Consider the following 19088-nt stretch of genomic DNA (forward strand, 5'->3'; position numbering starts at 1 on the left):
GTAAGTTTAAAAACCTCCGGTTTTCAGAATAATGATATTACCCACTAGTAGTCAAGCACATCATGTATGTAGGCACTTTCTCTGCATTGTCTTTATTCTCCAGTAGGGCTCTTCAAGGCATTTCTTTAAAAAAAAAACAAAAAACTTTTTTAACATTTTTTTTATTTTTGAGACAGGGAGAGACAGAGCATGAACAGGGGAGGGTCAGAGAGAGGGAGACACAGAATCTGAAACAGGCTCTAGGCTCTGAGCTGTCAGCACAGAGCCTGACGTGGGGCTCGAACTCACGGACTGTGAGATCATGACCTAAGCCGAAGTCGGCCGCTTAACCGACTGAGCCACCCAGGCGCCCCAAGGCATTTCTTACTTGGAGAGATCAGGTGACTAGTCCAGGATCACACAGCTAGAAAGTAGTAGAAATGGAATATGAGCCAAACCGGTTCAAAATACCATGTCCTTCTATACCATGCTGCCTCTCACTCACATATTAAGTAGCTACCTGGATTTTAAAATGCTGATAAGGGGCACCTGGGTGGGTTAGTCAGTTAAGCGCCTGACTTCGGGTCAGGTCATGATCTCATGGTTTGTGAGTTCAAACCCACGTCGGGTTCCATGCTGACAGCTCAGAGCCTGGAGCCCGCTTCGGATTCTGTGTCTCCCTCTCTCTCTGCCCTCCCCTGCTTGCGCTCTGTCTCTCTCTCTCTCTCAAAAATAAATAAACTTTAAAAAAATCTTTAAATTGATTTCTTTTAATCTTATTATTCCAAATTGGGGTGTGGAGTGTAGGAAGGTCAGATGCTCATCTTCTTGAAGGCTGCCTGCACTGCCAGGGCATGAAGGTGAATCCAACCCTACTGAATGGGTGCCCTGTACTCCAGGGGTAACCATTCCAGTAAGAGGAAACTAGAAGACCTTCGAGATTAGAAGCAGTGGAAATACAAGTTGATGCTACCAGGGAACGGTATCAGGACCCATGGATCACAGCCAGCTCTCATGGCTGGGAGGAGGCCAGCAGCCGGCAGAGAACACAAAGCAAGTTCCAGATACAGCAAGAGCTACTGAAAGCATCTCCCCCCAACCCTCCTCAGTGTAGTCACCACATCCCAGAAGAGACGAAGAGAAGAGGAAGGAGAAGAGGAAGGAGTAGAAACAAGTGAGAGGTTCTGAAGGCTATGGGTTCGGTTCAAATCCCAGCCCATTGTCCCATTGGCAAAAGCAAACTCGTAGGCACTCTGAAGCCAGAATATAATCTCATGACTGCCTGTGTTTCTTCAGAAATCCCTTGGCATCACCTTCTATTTTTCAGTGACCTCCCTCCTGCCACTGAATCTTGCTCTCTATGGACAAATGGATTTGGGATATGGTCCTCAGGTCTAAGTCAGTATCATAAGCACCCAGGTAACAAAGGTCTTATGGCAGAGTCAAGGGATGAGTGGCAGGGAAATGGGTTTTCTGTAATGCCAGCTGTTGATCAGAGATTCCTAGGCACTAACTCTGCTTCCTTCCCACTGGCCAAAATGTAGACTTGCTGACCCTGAGTTTGCTTCCAAGAGCAGGAGAGCTGTGTGCAGGAGAGGTGTTTGTAAACATTCTCTTAAAACAGAGAAACTATTGTTAAGCTCTTCAGGAATGATGAGCCAAGCCTTGAGTAAAAAGAGATCTGTAATGCAGCAAGAAGTGGCTGTTTCTTGGACGCAGTAGGGCCTACTCTGCACAGACAGCATCACTAGCAGCTGCACGCTCCATTAGGGAACCAGGGGCCAGCGAAGGCAAGGTTGAGATACTCCGCATCTACTCCTGTTCTGCCTGGCCTCCTCCTTACTCCCAGTACATACCTGTGTCCTTGGGTTATTAAGTCAGGAACTCCATATAATCCTATAAATGGTGTGTGTGTGTGTGTGTGTGTGTGTGTGTGTGTGTGTATGTTTCATACCCACAGACTCTCACTGCACTGCCTTTCTCCCATTCTCTTTCAAGCAATCTCCTCATTCAGCTGATCTGTTGTACTCATTTGTAATTGGGACCCATTCATAGGAGCTACACAGGCTGCCCTGTATCGGCAGCAGGAGCCACTTCCCGAGAAGGACCCCTGGAATACTGAGTGGGGCCGTGGCTGACCAGCCCTGCTACATGGATCTAGCTGGAGTCGCTGGGCTCCACTCCACAACGGCACTTGGCTGTTGCCTGCTCACTTTGAGTGGAGGATCCGGCACTTATTTTAGGTCCTTATAAATAATACATTTTGTCATCTTGATTCTTCAAGGCCTTCTTTAAGCTATTTTTTCCTCTTTGGGAAAACCTCTTTTACTCTATGAGACAGAGTTGTTCATAAATCATGAGGAGTTCCAAGTGACCGAAACTTGAATTCCTGACTTTGGAAAGAGTAGGAAGCCACCAAACCTGACTAGTCAAGGAAGAAGCTGGCTTTATACAGGAATTGGATCTTACTTTAAGGATTAAAAAAAAGTGCTCACAACATCTCTGGTTCCTTGACCTCTGACACAGGAAGTCCTAGTATCAGACCTTGATATCACCTTCAACTTCTGCTAAGAGTCCCTACAGGTTGGTAACACCGGGGAAAATGCAAAGATTTCTTACCATCTGTAAAATGGAGACAAGGCTACCTGTAATGCACACTTGTCCAAGTGCCTGGCATACAGTCAAAGCTCCCTTAGACTTTCATTGTTCCCTACAGCTCTCAAGAAGATGCACTTGTACTTTGAAAAACTGTCATTGTTCCCCCTCTTCACTGACCATGAACCACTAAAGTGTTCTTTAATTAATATGACACAAAGAAGCCCAGCTGTACAGCAGACAGCACTGAACTTAGAATTGAACAGAGCAGGGCTTGTTATGTGATCTTGGGTAAGTTCCTCAATCTCTGGACTTTACTGTCTTAATCAATGGGGATAAGTCACTATTTTCATGGTTTTTTTTTTAAACTTTAATGTCAAATGAATTGCCAGGGAATCTTGTTAAAAATACAGATTCTCGGGGTGCCTGGGTGGCTCTGTCAGTCAAGCATCTGACTTCGGCTCAGGTCTGATCTCACCATTCATGAGTTCAAGCCCCGCATTGGGCTCTGTGCTGACAGCTCAGAGCCTGGAGCCCACTTCGGATTCTGTGTCTCCCTCTCTCTCTGACTCTCCCCCACTCACACTCTCTCTCAAAAATAAATAAAACATTAAAAAAATTAAAAAAAAAAGTACAGATTCTGACCCAGCAGATCTCAGCTCGAGCCTGAGGTTCTGCATTTCTAATTAGTGCCAGCCAAGGACTTGGCCAATGGTTTGCGGATCGCTTTTTGAGTAGAAAGGATGTACATGGTCAGGGTACTTGGTGAAGGGCTATGTCAGTTTAAGTTCTGATTCCTTACCCAGTGTTGTTCTACCTTAACACACAAAGAACGTCATTTTACAACTGAACTTAGACTATGTGTTAATCCTTGATTCTTTACAGGTAAGCCAAATAGTGATTATTTATCTAGTAAAATAACACAGGCTAGGGAAAACCACTTGTCATCAATCCTCTTCCCCACCAAAACCAACTAACCAACAAAGCACAACCCCTTTCCTATCAGCTGGCTGATGTAAAAGGCAAATTTACAAACAAACAAATCTCCCATAAAGCTTAAAATCACTTCAGGTGAAAACTTAGGGGGTAACAACGTAAACTGCACCCCTCCACACACAAAAAAGGCATTTTTTTTAAACCAAAGTGTTTATGACTAAACTGAAGTCTTGACTTAGAGTGAAGGCAGGTTTTAGGAGGGGGAAGGAGGAAGTGACAAAGACCACTGGGTCCCTGAGACTGGTTTGATGGAGGAGGAAGGGAGGAAACTGATGAGAGAATTTGATGGAATGAAAGAAGGAAGCCAGTGGCAAGGACTGTGAAAGATGTTTTCCTTCTTGGAAAAACCACACTTGTGTTCAGCATACGGCTCCAGGGTCACCTCCTTGGTGACACGTTCCCTGACAGCTGGTTCTACTATTGTTGCCAAAGCACTAACAACCGCCTCTCTAACCCACCCCCAGAGCTGGTGCTTATCATACTGCACTGAATGCTCATTTCCATATTGATCTCCAACCCTTTGAGGTCAGGGACCATGTCTTATTTATCTCCATATTCCCAGCCTGGCACAGTACACTGACACATATTAGGTACCCAGTGAATGATGCTGATTGAGTGCATGAGGTGGAAGATATTGAGGAGAAAGCTTAATGACCTCACTTCAAGGTTTATCTTTCCTGGAGGTATTCATTTACATATTCATTCTCTTGGTAAACATATATGCTCCAAGTGTCAACACTCAGACCTTTTAGCAGTTTTCAGTATATTTTTGTTTGAGAAATGTTTTAAACTTTCTTGACCCCAAGACTGCCAGCTTGGTAATATATATATATAGTAATTATACATATTCATACACACATATATTAGTTTTATATACATATATATGTATATATATAAAGTTTTCAGCATTTTTCCAAAGTGCTCCTCTATTTTCATAGTAACTGAATACATAATTTCCCCATTTTCAAACAAGGAAACTGAAGCCCAGAAAAATAATTAAGTGATCTAAGGCAGAGTCTCAAACTTTAGGTACATATGAATTACGTGGGGGCACTTGTCAAAAAATAGTCCTGACCTCCTGCCCCCAGAGATTCTGATTCAGGAGGTGTAAGACAGAGCCCAGGAATCTGCATTGTAATGCTCCCCAGGTTCTGAGGCACAGGGTATACAGACCTGGGGCCAGGCCCCCAGATGACGACTGCTCAGCCTGGTGCCTTCCTCGGGCCGGGTGCCTGGCATATCATGGGGCTCAGTCTCTGTTGGAGGTTGTTTCAGGGCTTTGGTTCCAAGCCTAGAGTCATGGGATGAGAGGCAAGTCATACGGATTGCACCTTCACGGGGCCTGGCAGGAAACCTAAAACCAGAGACACTCGGACAATGATGGCAGTTCTCATATCCCATGCATAAAACTGGAAAGCCAGGCTGGTAGCTGAGAAGTGGATCACATTCCTGAAGACTTAAGACCTGGAAGGCCAGGTTCTGGAAAAGGACAGAGGGACTAAAAAAAAAAAAAAAAAAAAAAAAAAAAAAAGAGAAAAAGAAAAAAGGAAAAGGGAAGAAAAAAATTACAAAAAGGCTCGACTTAGGAAATACTGAATGCGTGTGACATATTTATTTTGGATTTGTACCCTTTCTTTCCCACTTCAAGGTAGCTTAACGAAAGGAATCCAATTGGACAATCCAGTAAAGAGCAGCAACCAAAGAAAGTACAAGTAGACATCTTCCTCTGGTCTGCCTTCCACGTTCACACCCTGCTGATTGGACCCCTGCCTTGCCTCTCCCATCAGCCCTTCCCCACCACCATGGCCACGGCCCTAATTAAAGACCTCGGGTGTTACCTTTCTTCTGAACTTTATATAAATGCTTCCCAAGGCTCTCCATTTAGCCCTTCCTTTTCCCTCAATCTACCTCCACTAGAAAGACTCACTAATCTCCCCAGAGCATGGGATCTCATCCTGGAGTGTAAAAGATCACTGTATCTGAATTCAGAAGATCTGGTTCTAGCCCTAGCTCCATCTCCAGCTCCATCATGGATTATTGTCTGACCTTGGGTTACTAACTTCCCTTTTTGAGATTCAGTCTTTATGTGTGCGACAGAGGGCTGCCTGGCTCATCTCCAAAGTCCTTTCCAATAAAATCCTATTAGTGACATCTTATGGCCTGTAGAATTAAATATATTAATTACCTCACCCTGGAACATTTAAGGAAGCCCTCTGTGATCTGGCTTTACCATGGACTGAATGTTTTTGTCCCCCCAGAATTCATATATTAAAACTCTAATCCCCATTGTATGGAAACCAATTTGACAATAAATTTCATTAAAAAAAAAAAAAAACTCTAATCCCCAGTGTGATGATTTTTGCAGGTGGGGCCTGTGGGAGGTGACTAGGTCATCAGAGTAGAGCCCTCATGATGGGCTTGGTGTCCTTATAAGAAGAAACACAAGGATGGGGTGCCTGGGTGGCTCAGTTGGTTAAGCGTTGACTTTGGCTGAGGTCATGATCTCACAGTTAGTGAGTTTGAGCCTCACCATGATCTTGCAGTTACTGAGTTTGGGCCCCATGTCAGTGTCAGGCTCTGTGCTGACAGCTCGGAGCCTGGAGCCTGCTTCATATTCTGTGTCTCCTTTTCTCTCTGCCCCTCCCCTGCTCACACTCTGTCTTTCTCGCTCTCTCAAAAATAAGCATTAAAAAAAAGAAGAAGAAGAAGAAGAAGAAATGCAGGGGCATCTGGGAGGCTCAGTTGGTTAAGTGTCCGACTCTTGATTTCGGCTCAGGTCATGATCTCACAGTTCGGGAGATCAAGCCCTGCATCGGGATCTGTGCTGACAGCGAGAAGCTGTTTAGGGTTCTCTCTCTCCCTCTCTCTGCCCCTCCTGTGCATGTTCGTTCTCTCTCTCTCTCTCTCTCTCTCTCTCTCTCTCTCAAAATAAATAAACATTAAAAAAAAGAGAGACACAAAAGAAAGCTTTGCTTCCTCTTTTTCTGCTGTCCGCCATGTGAGGATATGGCAGGAAGACGGCCATCTGTGAAGCAGAAGGAGGGCTCTCACCAAGAACCTGACCATGCTGGCACTCTGATCTTGAATTTCTAGCCTCAAGAACCATAAGAGATAAAGGTTTTTTTTAAGCCACCCAATCTAGGCTATCTTGTTAAAGCAGTTTGAACTGACTTAGGCCCCACTTTTTGGAAAGCCATATTTCCCTTTATGTTCCCTTTGTTGGAGTCAAACTGAATTATTCCCAGTTTTCTAAACATGCCTGAAGTTTTCTGCTTCCTCAGCGCTGTTGACATTATTTTAGAAAGCCTACTACACCTGTTTCAATGTGGATGATCCCTACATTTTTCAAGGTCCAAATCACACAGATCTCTTTCAGGTTTTCCTTTTATGCCCCAGCCCAAAAGCAAACTCTCTCCTCTGACTGCTGGTCCTTCATCTGGCCCTCTCTCACGGCTGGTATTACAGCTCTTCCTGGGTCCGGCTCACACAGCCTTCTGCCCTCCTTGAGGGCAGGGCCTTGCGAGACTGCTCCCCACTTAGCACAGGGCCCTGCACAGTGAAGGGTTTGACAAGTCATTGTTGGGTAAATGTCAGAAAGCAGATGCTCCCATTGTAGTAAGATCCTGAATTTCAGTGGCAGTCAAGGCAATAAGGGTCACACAGGCAAACAGTTTCCAATCTTAAAAAAGAAAGAATAGAAATCCCTATTAAAGTCAACAACTTTTTCTTGAAATCAACTCCAAGGATGTGAGCCATAGAAAGGGCCACCAAGCTTGGCAAGGCAGCATACCCGTTGCTCATAAAAACCAAGGGCTGAACACCTGAGATAATTTTTCCCTGCCAACAACAGCTTGGGCTAAGATACTCAATTTGGTGGCAGCAGGCTGACTGGGAGATCCAGGCGGCCACTGAGCACAACCTCACGGCCATGGTGGCTCCGTGAATTCTCAGCTCTACACAGTGTGGTAAAAGGCAGACTTCTTGCCCAAATGATGTAGCCGAAGGGATTTCTCTCTCTGACTTCCCCTAGCCCTGGATCTGGCCTGTCCCAGCTTATCCTCTTCCCAGCTAAGGTCACAGTCAAGTATGTATATGTTTTATTTCCATGTCTAGACTGTCAGTTTCTGCCTGGAAGGATCCTGTTCATCTTGTATCTTGTTCATCCTCCTATCTCCCACATGCCCAGCACAAAGCCCTGCTCACAGCAGATGTCAATAAATGTTCTTTAGATGGATGCTCAAATTTAGATCAAATTGACTCAAATCCCAATTAAAATTCCCAGTCAGGAAGACAAGATTTAATTCATGTTGTTTTTTTTTTTTTTCCTACAAAAGGGACAATCTTGCTGTTTAACATAACCTAATACATTTTCTTCACATCTCAGAAACAGACACAGGTTCTGTTTTTAGAAGGCATATCTGAGATGTTGTAAAGTAGTGCTTAATTTTGATATTTTATTCTGATTGTATTTGTGGCATATCAGAAATATGAGTGAGATTCGGCTTGCTCTGAACCATTCTATGCATCATCCTCATATCCTAGGACAGCACAATAAAGGGCCGCGGAGACCAACCAGGTCATTACATAGCTGACAAAATTGAGGTGCAGGAGCTGGGCTTAGAATCCACGTTTGATTGGCTGGTAGGTTGCTTATTTTCTTTTCCCTATTCATTGACTCAGGACCTGTGCTAGGTGCCAGGGATATGGAACCGGCATAGACAATCACAGCCATGACTGAGTTCTGAGACTAATGGTCACTTCCTGGTTCCTTGGCCCAGGACATTTTATTTTCTTCAAAGGAGCTATATGGCCTCTTTAAGACAGCTTCCTGGGGAAAGGACCACTGTCAGTTGAACAACAAAGCGTTCCATTTGCTGGAGCACTGCACTTTCCTATAGGTCAAGGGCATCCATTCAAGGGTTAGTGGACTAGAATTCCTTGCAAGCCTAGTACTTTCTGCCTCAGCACTGCCCCCTTGGAATTCATACAACCATGGCCACACTCAGAAATATCTTCCTTCAGACTAGATTGTTACTTCTCCCTCTAGGGTCCTCCACCATGTCTTACACAAGGTAGCCAACCTATGCTTGCAGCTGATGAGACAACTGTAAAAGGTAGTTTTGGGTCCTAAACACTTCCCTCTTTATTTTATTTTTTTTTAAATTTTTTTTCAACGTTTATTTATTTTTGGGACAGAGAGAGACAGAGCATGAACGGGGGAGGGGCAGAGAGAGAGGGAGACACAGAATCGGAAGCAGGCTCCAGGCTCTGAGCCATCAGCCCAGAGCCCGACGCGGGGCTCGAACTCGCGGACCGCAAGATCGTGACCTGGCTGAAGTCGGACGCTTAACCGACTGCGCCACCCAGGCGCCCCAACACTTCCCTCTTTAAACTCATATACAGATGCATCTTCTTTTGGGAATGGTGGGTAGGCCTCCTCCTCTGCCAGTTCTGGCTGACTAGAAGTGGCTGCCTGGGATCCTGTGTTCAGAGAGTTTCTGAGGCTGCATCCAGATACAGTAGGAAATGGGGACTTGATGGATTGGAGGTCTATGGGGGAGCTATTTGCTTTCTACCAACTACACCTGGCTTTAAGGATTAAGTCCAACACTGTCAACATGGCATACAAGACCCTTCAAAGTGCAGTCAATAACCTTAGGCACCAGCCTATACCTCTGCCCTGCACACCCTATACCCTAGCCACACAGAGGTGCTTTCTATTTCTTGAATACACCCCTCTCCTTCCAGATTCCGGGCCTTTGCAAATGCTATTCCTTTTTTTCTGGAATGCTCTTTCTTCTTACCACCCCTACACCCCACCCCACCTTGTTTTAGTAGAGAATAATTAGGTATTTATGTTCATAAACTGAGTTGTTCCTGGCCATTAGTTGTATTATTTTGACTATTTATAATTTTGTACAAATTGACTATTTGTAATTTTGTAATTTTGACTATTGTAATTGAAGTATAGTTGTCTCCTTAACCTCTTTTAATGCCAAGTTTCTTTATGAAGCCTTCCCTTACTTACCCTATAAAAAGTTAACCTTTTCCTTCATGTTCCCACACCCCCTTGTTTGTCCTCTTTGCCATTATACAGACTGAGATTTGTCTATTTATATTTCTACCTCTCCCAAGAGGGGAGGCCCTAAAGAGCAGAGCCCTATCTTATTCACCAAAAGTAGAACACCAGCCACAGATAAGGCCCTTGCTACAGGACTACTGAATGAATGAATTCTTTGAAAATGTCTCCCTTTTTCACTTCTCCAAGATGTCTTTCCGAGATACAAGAAGTAGCTTCTGCCTACAGTCTCCCAAACTTGCAGAGGCGCATGCCGGCAGTCAGGTCTGTTACCTGTCAAGTCTACCTGCTGCCAGATGGCCTCCCCCTGCCCCCAGTTTAGGAGCTGAAACTAGGTATCACTTTGATCTACACTAATCGGGTATTGAGTAGATTGGGCAGAATGGATTACCTCATCTAATTCTTCCTCATACCCTGTTGCCCTAACTTCAACATAATCACAAATTTATCTGCTTCTGCTTCCACTGTCATAACCTCATCCAGGCCACTGTCAGCTCTCCTGGGCTATTATAACAGCATCTTTTTTTTTTTAATGTTTATTTTTGAGAGAGAGAGAGAGAGACAGAGCACGAGCAGGGGAGGGGGAGAGACAGGGAGACACAGAATCTGAAGCAGGCTCCGGGTTCCGGGCGATCAGCACAGAGCCCGGCACAGGGCTAGAACCCACGAACTGTGAGATAATGACCTGAGCCGAAGTCGGATGCTCAACCAACTGAGCCACCCAGGTGCCCCTATAACAGCATCTTAATTGGTATCTCTGCTTCCCAGTTCACGTTTTACAATCCATTCTCCACTTAGCCACCTCAGTTTTCTTTAAGATCACACTACTCCCTTGCTTAAAGCCCTTCAATGACTTCCCACTGATTCTAGAAAAAAACCCCAAACTCCTCTGTGGCCTCCAGGGCCCAACATGATCTAGGTTGTGCTCTATGACCTTATGGCTCCTCCCTCTGGCGCACCGTGTCCCAGCCATCCTGATCTCCATTTTACTCCTCGAATGGCCAGGCCCTATCCACCTCTGGGTCTTTATTTTCATTGCTCCCTCAGCCTGGAATGCTCTTGCCCTGGCTTTTCATTTGAGATCTCAGCTCAAAATATCACCTCCTCAAGGACTCTTTCCCTGACTATCCTATCCAACATGCGTAACATATCTTCTAGTTAACTCTCCACCCCAGAGCTCTATTTATTCCGTTCATGGCACTTTAAACATAAAATCATCCTACTGACTTATTTATGTTTTTGTTATAAACAAAACACTCTTACACTAGAACGTGAGCTCCATGGAAGACAGACCTGCCTCCTTCACTGCCATAGCTACTATCTAATACGGGGTCTGGCCAAAAGTAGGTGCTGAATAAGTAAATATTTATTGAAAGTCAAATGACTACATTTCTGAGGATCCCCAAAGATAGGTCTCCTGTTTTTCCCCTGACCTACTGCATATTCCTCTTAAACATTAAATTATGATAAGCTGTAGGACATGATGCTAGATGTCAGGAGACCTGTATTTGAGGTCACTTCCATGTGTGACCCCTTGTGAAACAACATAACAACCTGAAAGATCTGGGCAGGATGCCAAAATAAGGAAAACAACCTGTATTTACCTTAGAGAAAGTCAGGACGGGGGAGAGCCCTGCGGCTGGAGAGGCCAGAGTAGGCTTTAGCGTTCCAGAACACAGCCCTGGAGCAAATGTCAGGGGTGTGGTGCAGCATGCCAGGGAAGGATGGTGTTTCCTGAACTGGCATAAGACTAAACAGGCGGTATCTGACAGGGAGCTCAGATCAGACACTGGAAGTAGCTTCTGGGGGTTGGCGAAGTGTGATGAAGAAAGCTAGGGAGAGGACTTCAGAATGACCTCAGCTTCTAAATGCATTAAATGAAATGCAGTGGAAAGACCACTGGATTAGCCTCAGAGGGGGAACTAGAGAAAGCAAAGCAGCACTGATCACACACCTCCTCCACGGCAGGTTCTGAGCTAGGCAGTGCACCCGCATGATCTCATTCAGTCCTCACAATCGCCCTCCCAGGGAGGTATCAACATTCTCATTTTATAGAGAAACTGAGGCTCAGACAAGTTACTTTAGCTCTCTGAATTTCAGGTTGCTTATCAGTAAAATGGGTGATAATAAAACCTATCTCACAAGTCTAGTGTGAGGATGCAGGGAGACGTGGTGGAGGGCACCTACACTGTACCAGGTGCTTTGTAAATGTTACTGTTAATATTAATAACCACTTATAATATTAATCACTAGCTTGTGCAAGGTCACACAGCTCACGAACATCATAGCTGAGATGCAAACGCTAGATGGTGTTTTCACTGTCAGTGCCCCTTAGAAAACCAGGATTTGAAACACAGCTTTGCTGATAATTAGCTGTGTGACCTCAGACAAACTACTGCACCTTGCAAGAGCCACGCTCTCTTAATCTGAATACAGGGGCCAAGAACGCCACCCCATGGAGCCTACAGGGATGCCAGAGGAGAAAATAACCGATGAACATAACTCTGCCTTGTGTGTGCAGTTGGGAACCATGATCTCTGTGACAGGTACCCCAAACAGGGATGAGCATCTTCAGGTTGGCATGATTCAAGTATGTTACGTGGTGACATACGAAGCCAGAGTGATGCCTGGGGTGCCAAAGATTTTTCAGGCAGCAAATCGCCTTGAGTTTACAGTGACTGCACCAGTTCCATTCAAAGACTAGTCTATAGCTTGCTAATGTTCCCCTGGAAGATAAAAGCAGTGTGAACTCCCTAAAACACCATCAGAAACATGCTGCAGGACTGTATCCAAAACATTAGGAAAATAACTCCTCATAAAATCAGCTTTAGGAGAGAGCTGGCATGATAAAGGGACACAGCCAGAATTCTTCAGGGGTGAAACTGCAAGCAATGTGCCACCTTAGGCACCGGGCAGGATTTTCTTTAAAGAAGACTGAGTGAATTCTTCGGGGAAACTTAAGCCAGGTGGGCTAACTGCTTGCTGAGCGGGTGTCTCCTCAGGCAGAAACAGGACAGTATGTCCCAGCCCACCCCAGGCTGCCAGTGAGCTGACGCATGGCCTGCATATGTGTTCTGGGAGCAACAAACGTTCTGAGCCGAGCATGCAGATCCAGGCCATGTGCACACGCCACAGAGCTGACAGCTGATCAGCGGCCCCACAGGCTTCTCCTCCTCTTACATCCTGGGGTGCTGGCTGCTAGGCTTAACTCATTTGACCCTGGTACATACACACCTCTGCAAGGTACGATAGACCTGGTTTGGCAGGCTGGGAGAAGGACATGCAGAGAGCATCTTGCCCAAATCACACAGTTAGAAGAGGTGGAGCTGGGATTTAGCTGAGGTGCTTCTGACCTCGAGGACTCTTCAGGTCCTTGACAGACTTACTTGTGAAGATGAAAGGCAAAGCCAAGAACCAGAGAATCTCAGAGATGCAATTCTCAGCCTACCATCCCACCCCTGGGAAGCAGTCTCTCTGTCCCACCTGACACATGGTCAGCCCTCTGCAGGAACATCTCCCCTAACAGGGGCTCACCATCTGCTCCAGTTGTAAGAAGTTCTTTGTTCCACTGACACAAAGAATGTCAGCTTTCCTTGAGTGCCTGACTTGGCATAGTTCTTCCCCTCCCTCACTGCACATTAAATACACTAGAGGATTTTTAAAAGGACACCATGCTCCACTTCATGATGGTAATCACTCATGTAGCTCATGGGTTTAGATTTTCACAAGGCAAACATGTTCTTAGAGCATGTATCTATTCCACTCGGGTATTCATAACTCCAATCACGCGGTGCCAAGGCCGGATGAGTCATTCCTCTGCTCCCCTCCCCCATAACCGCCCTGCTCGCTGGTTGAACTTCCTCGACCATTCCATGGGAGGACACAAAGCCTGCTTTGCCACTTCTCTCCCCTCACAGGGACACAAAGAGATGCTCTCAGACAATAAACCAGAACACATGGCACAGGCGTGGGCTGGGTGGTAGGGCTCAGACTGCCCAGCTGAGCCCCATTCAAAGTGAAAAACTGGCATTGATATAGTTACTGTCTAGGGAGTCTGCAAAAGACAGGAGGCCCAGATACAGACCTGGGACTTGTAGCTGCACAGGGAGCCCCCGACAAACCAACTCTCTGAACTCAAGGACATGCCCCCTTGATAAGAGTCAGCAGCTCAGCATCCTGGAGATTTAGCATTCAGAGAAAGGGCAGCTTCCTGCTGGCATCTTTATGATCACAAGAACAGCAGTGCCAAATGGGTTCTGGGGATGTCACTTCCCAAAGAACCAGGGGTCCTTTCTGACTTGGCATTGTGCCTGCCACATCATAGATATGTATTAATAGCAAATATTTTAATAATAAATGAATAAAGACATGAATAAAAGGACACACATCAAACACGAGTATTTCACCCAGAGATCTGGGAAGAAAGCACCTCAAACAACATGCATCAATATCTGAATTATTTCCCCTGAAAAAGCAGACTCTCCCCAGACTGTTCATGGGTCAGACATTATAGGCTGAATTCTGTCATGTGTCCCTTTTCAGGATATTCTGGTAAGGAAACAGAACCACGAGGGGTGGGGAACAAACCTGAGTCCTCAGACCAACTGGACTAAAACAAGCCTGACCCCCAAAGAGGCTGGATCTGGGTCAGACTGTCCAAAGGCATCCCAAGGCCATTGTGTTCTACCGTTGACGGCCCTGGGCATGGAACATTTACACTTGGATGCATAAAAGGCAGCTCAAGTGCAGTGTGTTCGAATTCTCAAATCAATATTTTTCTACTCAAACCAGGTTTTCTTCCACCTTTTTTGTTTTTTTAAGCTTAGAATGGCAGGAAACCTGGTGGTTACTCTTTATACCCTTTCCTCATAGCTATAGCCAAGTGATCATCAAGTCCTGCAATTTACCTTCTAAATATCTCAACCCCCCTCATTGCCTCATCTCTGCTATCACTACTCTAGCTCTACCCAATATTATTTCTCACTGGGACAGATGCAGAGCTTCCTCTGAACTGGTCTCCCCACAACTACTCTTGCACCCTCCAACCCATTCTCAAGACCACTGTCGAAAAGATCTCTTGTAGGGGCACCTGGGTGGCTCAGTCAGTTAAGCATCTGACTCTTGATTTTGGCTCAGGTCACGATCTCACGGTTGGTGAGATCGCGCCACATGTTGGGCTCCGTGCTGAGTGTGGAGCCTGCTTAAGATTCCTTCTCTCCCTCTCTCTCTATCTCTCTGCCACTCCCCCACTCCCATGTGCTTGCTTTTACTCTCTTTCAAAATAAATAAACAACAACAAAAAAAGATCTCTTGCAAATACCAAATCAGTCATCTCTCTATCCACATGTGTAACACATGTATTTTGTTCCATATGCTCCGATGGTCCCAATGCTGTTAGAATAAAGAGAAAAAAAAAAAATCCTTAACAAGGCCCTAATTTCCCTGTCCAGGCTCTTCTCTTATACTCTTCCCCACTCTCCACACTCAAGTCATATTGAGCCTTTCCATTCTCTGAAGCACTAAGCTGCCTCTCACCTTAGGGGCCATACTGGTACATATTGCCTAGAAAGCTTTCCCTCTACCCCACCCACTCCCTTCACCTAAAAAACTCCTAAAGACCCTTCAGATCTTAGCTCCTCAGCAAATAGGTCAGGATCCCTATTATATGCTCTCATGGCAGATTGTCCCTTTCTCTCATAGCATTTATCCTAGTTTGTAATTTTACATGACTGGCACAATTATTTTAATACACCATGCATGTGGTATTCATGTAGTCCTCCTAGTACTATGGGGTCTACATTATTAATTCTATTTTGCTGATAAAGAAACTGAGACTCAGAGGGGGCTGGCTAAAACACAGTGGGGCTAGGATTTACACCTCAGTCTGACTCTAAAGTCTACAGGCTTAATTACAACCTGCTGCCCAGTAAAATGGAGCTATTCATACCTACTCACAGTGATGTCATGAAAATTCAAGCACAGTAGGCACTGGGTAAGGGGTGGCTGTCATGATTAGTGTGGTGCTGGAGGCATTGTGGGGTGGGAGAGGGTGATCATTTACCATTTTTCCCAGAAGAGAGCTAATCTGGCTGCCTTTCTGGGGCTGAAACAGTTGGACTTGGTTTGAAAAAAAGAGACTTTTATGAAAAGCAGCATGCTGTGGCAGTTCCAACACAGAGTATGTGGAGAGGGGAGCTGATGTGTTAACAAAACCAACCCTAAGATCTCTGGCCCCAGGAGCTAACCTCTCTGAATGAACTTGGGTTTCTCACTATAAGCCCAGACACCAGGCCTGCATGGGGAACTTAAACCTATAATATTTCCTTGGATTTCTTTTGCTACTTCTTTTTCTACATCCCTATAGCAGAGTAAGAGAAAGAACATGCTGTATCTGGAGTGAGATTCTAAGTCTGAATTCTAAGGTGCCCAGAGCTAAGCAAGCAGGGATCCACCTAAGTTGCCTGGGCCTCAGTCAGGAGCCTCAGGATCTCAGGAAGCCAGGAGATGACAAAGCACCAAATGTCATCCTCTCAGCCAGCCTGGGCATGATCTACTCTTCTGAGTCCCCCCTCTTCCCGTCACTCACCATTGGCCATGTAAAGGAAGAAAGCAGACAAAGTAAATAAGTTCCTGCTATATGTCAAGCATTTTTACATGCACATTCTCATACAGTAAGTTAATCCTCACAAGTATTGTGAGCAAGATGTGCTATTATTTTATAATGAAGGAAACTGTATTTTAAAGAGATTAAATGACACAGTAATACGTGAAACAGAGATTCAAATCCAGTTTTGTTAGATTCTGAAATCAGAGGATTTATAATGACTGAGTCTGCAGGAAGAATTCTGGAAATTACTTGGATGTGCATAAGTGGTAGCAAGGCCGTGAAAGCCATTTGTTCTCTCCTTCTGCTCACTGAGCACCTCCCTGGCATTGTGCTGGATGCCAGGGAAACAGAGATGGGCAAGATAGGGCCCCTGCTCCTGAGAGGGTCGCAGTATAGTGAGGGAGGTTCCAGGGCAAAAAGGCTAAGACAAAATCAGGAAACTGAGCGAGAGAGAGAAGGCAGAGGATTCTAAAACATCAGAACCAGAGGGGTTCTCGGAAGACAACTACTCAAAACCTGGCTGCATCACCTGGGACATTATTAGAACTAAACATTTCCAAGCACTCAATTCCCAATTCTACAAATGTGCAAGTGGGCCCAGGAATCAGTACGTTTAATAATTATCCTGAGTGATTTGGTAGAACTAGTTCACAGTCCAGGTGAATAAAACCACTGATCAATCAATCACCTGCACTCTGCAGACATGAGAGCAGAGGGGCGGAAAGGGAACATGACTAGCCCAAGGGCACACAAGAGTCAACGCTTCAGACTCAGGTCTCTGGCTTACAGCCAAATGACTTGAAGTCATTTTTCAAAAATCCAGAATGATTTACTTTTTTTTTAATAATGTTTATTTATTTTTGAGAGACAGAGCATGAGCAGGGAAGGGACAGAGAGAGAGGGAGACACAGAATCCGAAGCAGGCTCCAGGCTCTGAGCTGTCAGCAACAGAGCCCGATGCAGGGCTGGAACTCATGAACCGTGAGATCGTGACCTGAGCCGAAGTCGGAAACTCAACGCAACCCAGGCATCCCAGAATGATTTACTATTAAGCATTATATATATATATATATATATATATATATATATATATATATGTATAAATGCCCATGACATATTTTATACATATGTGCTAGGTAATTCTTTCAGGACAATCTTATGTGCCTACTGGAAAATTATTTTTTATAATAGTACAGTGTGGAGAAGAACAGATTTAGGAGACTAAAGTGGGTATATAGAATGGATATAAGTTTTCATAATCAAAAACAGTATTCTCCACCCTCTCCTACCTCTGACCACCTCTATCTTAGGGGACTGCTATAGGGCATTAATCTTTATTAATTAATCAAGGACAGTGCTTCAAGGTATGGGTTCCCATGCTGTGATGGAGAGAAGGGAAGAGCAACAGATAAAGAAGAACTTCAGTAGTTGGCTAAAGCCTTGCTATACCTTATAGCGTCTTTCTTTGCCCAAGAGGGAACATTCTGGTCACTGAAAAAGTGAAGAGCCTCCCGCTACTGACTTCTCCATAGGCAGCTCAATTCCCTTGCCTCACTAGAATATCAGAAAGATCCTCTGTCCTTCCAGCTTTAGACTTTCCACTGGTTAAATGTAGGCAACAGGCAAGGTAGAGGTTCTGAGGCTTGAGGGGAGGCAGGTCTTTCTGCAGGTGTTCTGTGAGCTCACTGAGCAGCTTCTCACCAGACATCTCCACTGGGTCTCCTTCTTTTTTCAGTTTCACTGAGGTTTGCCCATACTGCTTGTTCGAGAACTCTGACAGCAAACTCTACATACTCTGCCTCAACTTCCTCATGTCCTGCTTTTTGGCAGTCTTGGCACAATGAATTCCGATTCCATTTACCTTGTGAGGCCCAGCTACCAGAGCTACTCCTTCTCTTCCACGTGGCAGGTCTCAGGCTCTGAGGCTGGTAAGGGAGCCCAGAAGCAGTGGTTAGAGAGGTACGGCAAGGGAGAGTCAACAGAGCTTTGTGTTAGAGACGCTAAATGTAGAAAGGGTTCCAAGGAGGGGTGCATCAGCAGTGCTGAGTGGGGAGGGGGCCTCAGGAGGACCACAGGAGAGGTGGGCTCAGCTGACTGGCCTCCCCATCCTGGCTCTGTCACCGATATGCCGGGCAAGTCACACCCTTCTCTTAGCCTCATTTTTCTCATTTGTAAGTGAAGAAATTGAATTAGCTTATGTCCATGGTTCCCATCCAGATTCTGAAATTCTATTTTTTCTTTTTGGCACTGGATACGAATGACTAAGATTGACACTGTGACTCAATAATAAATGTTTATAACCCAGAATTACGGATTCTGAAATCTTAGGGCTAGAAGAGATTGACCAATCCAGTTCTTTCTTTCCCACCCATTTGACGATAAGGAAATTAAGGCTCAGAGAGGGACTATAAATTCTGTAAGGGCTGGGACTATCTGCCTCATTCCCTACTGCATGCCTGGCGCATTTTCAAAAAATGTTTGTTGAATGAATGGATGAACAAATAACCTACCTCCAAGGTCATGCAGCCTGGGGCAGGGAGAAATAGCCCCGCTCCTTGCCTGGAGGGAGGCAGCAGGATAAGACAGAAGCCTCAGGCTGCTTCTGGCCCTTAAAGGTATGGTGCTCTCCAGCTGGAGAGCCAGAACAGAGCCAGGAACAAATTCTCAAGGCTGGTGGTGCCAGCGGCGGTTGGCCACAAAGTGGGCTTCTGCTACAGTCCTCCGTGCTGTGCATAATGAATCACGATATGTCAATTACTACATTCTGTTAACAAGCTCGTGTTCGCCTGTGCGTCGCCAATGAGTGCCCTGCAATTTGCCACAGATCTGCAG

The 19088-nt window shown here is 45.3% G+C and overlaps 1 protein-coding gene across 10 annotated transcripts in view; it reads right to left on the reverse strand.

Moving 5' to 3' along the window:
- SERGEF (secretion regulating guanine nucleotide exchange factor) overlaps positions 1-19088 on the reverse strand; it is a 234926-nt gene that overhangs the window by 40266 nt on the left and 175572 nt on the right. Inside the window, exon 11 of one of the 10 annotated variants that reach the window (XR_007156428.1) lies at positions 4744-4861. The exons of 8 other annotated variants lie outside the window; for them this stretch is intronic. The gene's annotated coding sequence lies outside the window, so the exon portion shown is untranslated. Of the gene's footprint in view, positions 1-41; positions 124-4743; positions 4862-19088 lie in introns of all 10 variants that reach the window. One more of the 10 variants, XR_007156429.1, reaches the window with a different exon arrangement.

The sequence above is a fragment of the Prionailurus viverrinus genome, chromosome D1, assembly GCF_022837055.1.
Source record: "Prionailurus viverrinus isolate Anna chromosome D1, UM_Priviv_1.0, whole genome shotgun sequence".
NCBI lineage: Eukaryota > Metazoa > Chordata > Mammalia > Carnivora > Felidae > Prionailurus > Prionailurus viverrinus.